Here is a 6,000-nt window from a genome sequence, read left to right as displayed (position 1 = left end):
TGTAAATTTCATAAATTAGTGCAAGCAGATTTTGAAATATCATTACTTTCTGATTCCAGAGCAAAGCCGTTTAGATTACATTCATATTCACAATCTCAAAGCACACAATTTCCGGTTTAAAAAAAGTTTAATCAGTCAGCGAAACTGTGGCATTTCATCACACTGCAGTTCAGATGGCCCTGCAACGGTTATTTGTCTGTTATAATTGTGTAAATAATTGAGACAGTCCCGGATGACTTTGCAATGTACCCTGAGGGTGTGAGCTGGGCACTTCAGATTGTTAGTCATGTGTGATTTCATAGCAGGTAATCTTAGGGTCCTAGGCAACCACAGGTTCTCAAATGATATACGCCTTCGTCAGTCTGAGGTTACTAAGAGTAACTTTGTAGAGGTGTTTAAATTAGCGAAGGCGATGTCCGATGCTGTAGTATGCTCTGGCCCCATCCCAATGCGGCGTGGCGATGTAGCTTACAGCAGGTTATGGTCGCTGAACTGCTGACTGTCCAGGTGGTGCTCTGAAAACAGTGTGGGCTTTATAGATAATTGGGCTAATTTTGAGGGCACTGCTGGCCTGTTAGGGCGGGACGGTATCCATCCCACTCGGGAAGGTGCTGCTCTCATTTCCTGCAGCATAGGTCATAGTCTCAGAACAGGCCTAGTTAATTTCTGACAATCCAGAGCCAAGGCCAGGGAGCAGACGAACAGGCTAAACCTGTCTGCTAGCTGCACAGAGTCGTCACTCAGGGCCCACTACATCAAGACTGTGTCTGTTCCCCGAGCTCAACAAAAAGGTAGAAATTTTCAGAGAGTTTGTTCCAGTAACCTAATCAATATAAAATTAGATCATACTGACTGTACAGCTGCTGCCAGCACCTTTGATCTAAAGGTGGGGCTATTAAATATTAGATCTCTTACATCTAAAGCGCTAATGGTTAATGAACTCATTACTGATCAGGAGTTTAATGTACTGTGTTTAACAGAAACATGGATTAAGCCAAATGAATATATAACATTAAATGAAGCGAGTCCTCCTGGATACAGTTATATACACCAGCCTCGTCTAACTGGCAGAGGAGGAGGTGTCGCAGTTATTTATAACGATTATCTAGGTGTAACACAAAAACCTAGTTATAAATTTAATACATTTGAAGTTCTTCATACTCATATAATGTATGTAGCCTCGAAAAATAAGTCTACCCAGTTAATTCCATTGCTTATTATTTACAGGCCCCCGGGGCCATATTCTGAGTTTCTTTCTGAACTTGCAGATTTTATCTCAGATCTGGTTATTTCCTTAGACAAAGCTTTAGTTGTCGGAGATTTTAATATTCACTTCGATAACCCAGAAGACCCTTTAAAAACAGCATTTGTGTCCATCTTAGACTCAGTCGGGATTAAGCAGAATGTCATAGGACCGACCCATAATGGTGGTCACACCCTTGATCTAATACTAACATTCAGATTAAATGTAGATAATATAGTCATACTTCCACAGTCTGAAGTTATCTCAGATCATTGTCTCATCTCATTCAAGATATGTCTGAGTAATAATATATGCACCTCACCATGCTACTGTATTAAACGTACTTTCACGTCAACTACTGCACAGAGCTTTATAAATGATCTCCCAGAGCTGTCAACTTTGATTGGGTCACTGTCAGCCCCTGCAGAACTTGATCAGGCAACTGAATGCTTAGAGTCAACATTCCGCCATACTTTAGATAATGTAGCTCCTCTAAAAAGGAAAATGGTCAGAGACAAAAAAATTAGCACCCTGGTATAATGATGACACTCGCACATTAAAACAGACCACTCGAAAATTGGAACGTAAATGGCGTCAAACAAAATTGGTAGTGTTCAAATTAGCTTGGAAGGAGAGCTTCCTGAAGTATAGAAAAGCTCTTAGTGCTGCGAGATCAACATATTTCTCCTCCCTAATAGAAGATAACAAAAATAATCCTAGATTCCTATTTAATACTGTAGCAAAATTAACCAGGAATAAGTCCACTATCAACACATGCACACCTGCAGTATGTAGTAGCAATGACTTCATGAATTTTTTTAATGACAAAATTGAGAATATCCGACAAAAAATTCAAACTACTAATTTAAGGTTAGACAATGAAAGTGACCTTATAGTTAACAATATAACTATCAGATCATCAGTTAGAATGTTTTACTCCCCTAAAAGAAACTGAATTACTTTCATTAATCTCTACATCAAAAGCCTCAACTTGCGTACTAGATCCCTTACCGACACATCTATTCAAACAGATAATGCCTGGAGTAATTGAACCGCTTCTAAAAATAATAAATTCTTCTCTTATGATTGGCTATGTACCCAAATCCTTTAAACTAGCAGTTATCAAACCCCTGATTAAAAAACCTGACCTTGATCCCTGTCAGCTGTCCAATTATCGGCCAATATCAAACCTCCCCTTTATCTCCAAGATCCTTGAAAAAGCTGTGGCACAGCAGTTATGCTCATATTTACATAGGAATAACATCCATGAAATGTATCAGTCAGGATTTAGACCTCATCATAGCACAGAGACAGCACTGGTTAAAGTAGTAAACGACCTACTGTTGGCGTCTGATCAGGACTGTGTCTCGCTACTTGTGTTGCTTGACCTTAGTGCAGCATTTGATACCATTGATCATTCCATTCTTCTGGATAGACTAGAAAATGTTGTGGGAGTTAAGGGAATGGCCCTCTCCTGGCTCAGGTCTTATCTAACTGATCGTTATCAGTATGTTGATATAAATGGTGATATTTCTAGACGTACCGAGGTAAAGTTTGGTGTTCCACAAGGTTCTGTCTTGGGTCCACTGCTTTTTTCTCTATATATGTTACCTCTGGGCGATATTATTCGTAAACATTGTATTAGTTTCCACTGTTATGCTGATGACACACAGTTGTATGTCTCTGCAAAACCTGATGAGAGACACCAGCTTAATAGAATTGAGGAATGTGTTAAGGACGTTAGACACTGGATGCTTATTAATTTCCTTCTGCTTAACTCTGACAAGACTAAAGTACTTGTGCTAGGACCACATACAGCTAGAAGTAAGTTTTCTGATTACACAGTGACTCTGGATGGCCTTTCTGTTTCTTCACGTGCAGCAGTAAAAGACCTCGGAGTGATTATTGACCCCAGTCTTTCATTCGAAACTCACATTGATAACATCACCCGGATAGCTTTCTTTCATCTCAGAAATATTGCAAAGATAAGAAATTTAATGTCATTGCATGATGCAGAAAAACTAGTCCATGCTTTCATTACCTCCAGGTTGGATTATTGTAATGCCTTACTGTCTGGATGTTCCAATAAGTGCATAAACAAGCTCCAGTTAGTTCAAAATGCAGCAGCAAGAGTCCTTACTAGAACTAGAAAATATGACTACATCACGCCTGTCTTATCCACACTGCTTTGGCTCCCAATCAAATTTCGTATTGATTATAAAATACTACTATTGACCTTTAAAGCACTAAATGGTCTCGCACCACAGTACCTGAGTGAACTTCTGCTCCTCTATGACCCGCCACGCCTACTTAGATCAAAAGGTGCAGGCTATCTGCTGGTACCTCGTATAGTGAAGGCTACATCAGGGGGCAGAGCCTTTTCTTACAAAGCCCCACAGTTATGGAACAGCCTTCCAAGTAATGTTCGGGAATCAGACACAGTCTCAGCATTTAAGTCTAGGCTGAAAACATATCTGTTTAGTCAAGCCTTTTGTTAATGGTGTTTATGAGGTAAAGGAGTAGATCTGGAGGGTCCTCAGACATAGAGTGTTTTGGTAAACTGGGATGTATGGATGCTGTCAGTCCCCACTCGCTTGCTCACTTGAGTTTGTTGACAGTGTAGTGGCTGGCTGCTTTATGTCCCGGGGCTCCCTCATGCCTGTGTTACCTTCTGGCTCTCTCCTTTTAGTTATGCTGTCATAGTTAGTTGCCGGAGTCCCTGCTTGTACTCGGTGCAATATGTATACTGCTCCTACTTATTCAGGTGACATTGGGCATACCTAACCACCTGTGTTTTCTTTCCCTCCCCCCCACCCCAAATCTGTCCCTCTGAGTTACATGGAGACAACAGGAAATCTTTTGGTGGAGAGGGTGGAGACCTCGACTGGCTATCGTAGCCTGCAGGGAATCGGCCGTCAGACATTCTGTCGCATGTCTCAGACCCGGTGAAATGTAACTGAATTGTCTTGGCCAGCCCTAAGGGTCCCATCTGCATCTCATCATTGCTGAGGAGTGTGTTCCCATCACCCAATCAAGCATCCAGCCAGAGCAGGTCATGATATTTTTTACCATATTAACATGCCATTGTTGTGTGTTATGCCTGATGTAAAGACTCTCGTCTCTGCGAGCCTACCACACAGATTTAATACTTGTCATTTTTAGGGCATACCTAATAACCTGTGTTTTCTTTCTCTCTCCCCCCCCCCCCCCCCCCCATCTGTCCCTCTGAGTTACAATGTTGATCCTGGGATTGAGATGCTGGCCTCTTCTGCCCCTCGGACCTGCTTGATCCATCCTGGTGCCCTGTGTCTGGTCGGAGTTTTATCGCACCGCTCCTGTGAAGGACGGCCCCATGAGGACAGTTGAGGGTTATACCTGTTAAAACTGTTAATATTATAGTCAGGCTGTCTGTTGTTGCCCAAATGAGGATGGGTTCCCTTTTGAGTCTGGTTCCTCTCGAGGTTTCTTCCTCATGTCATCTGAGGGAGTTTTTCCTTGCCACCGTCGCCACAGGCTTGCTCATTGGGGATAGATTAGGGTTAAAATTAGCTCATGTTTTAAGTCGTTCAAATTCTGTAAAGCTGCTTTGCAACAATGTTTATTGTTAAAAGCGCTATACAAATAAACTTGATTTGATTTGATTTGATTTGATTTGATTTGATTTCATGAAACTGTGGCATTTCATCACACTGCAGTTCAGATGGCCCTGCGACGGTTATTTGTCTGTTATAACTGTGTAAATCATTGAGACAGTCCCGGATGACTTTGCAATGTATCCTGAGGGTGTGAGCTGGGCACTTCAGATTGTTAGTCATGTGTGATTTCATGAAACTGTGGCATTTCATCACACTGCAGTTCAGATGGCCCTGCGACGGTTATTTGTCTGTTATAACTGTGTAAATCATTGAGACAGTCCCGGATGACTTTGCAATGTATCCTGAGGGTGTGAGCTGGGCACTTCAGATTGTTAGTCATGTGTGATTTCATGAAACTGTGGCATTTCATCACACTGCAGTTCAGATGGCCCTGCGACGGTTATTTGTCTGTTATAACTGTGTAAATCATTGAGACGGTCCCTGATGACTTTGCAGTGTACCCTGAGGGTGTGAACTGGGCACTTCAGATTGTTAGTCATGTGTGATTTCATGAATGGAATGATGAACAGTATTGTGGGTTGTATGAAATTGTACTGGCAGGAGCTTCCCGTAGCCACAGAGGTTTGCGTTTCAAGCAGGCCTTCCTCATCAGGTTTTTTTTTTTGACTACTGGCCAGGTGGCCTGTAAGTTACGTTTCTGTCAGAAAAGAGGATATTGGGCCACTGAGAAGGGGGAAGTGTGAAAAGGAACTGTCATTCAAAAAAACTGACAAGGTCTAATGACAAGTACAAGAAAACAGTAAAGTTGTTAAATTTCAGCTTGTGTGAAAAGTTGCTTCCACTTTGCACTTTCTTTCATCAGATATTATGAAATACTGACATATCTAAGTACATTCAGCCAAAGAATGAATTAATAAATGAATACGCTTGTAACCCCCAACTTCTAAAAATATCCTTTCAATGAAACTCTGGGTAATGTGTGTTTTAGAGAATAAAGTAATTCATCAAGATTGCAAGTTTTCCGTGTTTCCCTTTGTACTAATGGAGAATGAAGGTCAGCTTGATGATAAGAAGTTAAGCCCAATGGAAACTTCAGAATATGGAACAAGTAAATTAGCTGTGGGGAGCATGGTGATGCAGTGGGTAGCATTGCTGCATCAT

The sequence above is a fragment of the Neoarius graeffei genome, chromosome 19 (genome assembly GCF_027579695.1).
Source record: "Neoarius graeffei isolate fNeoGra1 chromosome 19, fNeoGra1.pri, whole genome shotgun sequence".
In the NCBI taxonomy this organism is placed as follows: Eukaryota; Metazoa; Chordata; class Actinopteri; order Siluriformes; family Ariidae; genus Neoarius; species Neoarius graeffei.
Note: the sequence above shows the minus strand (reverse complement) of the source record.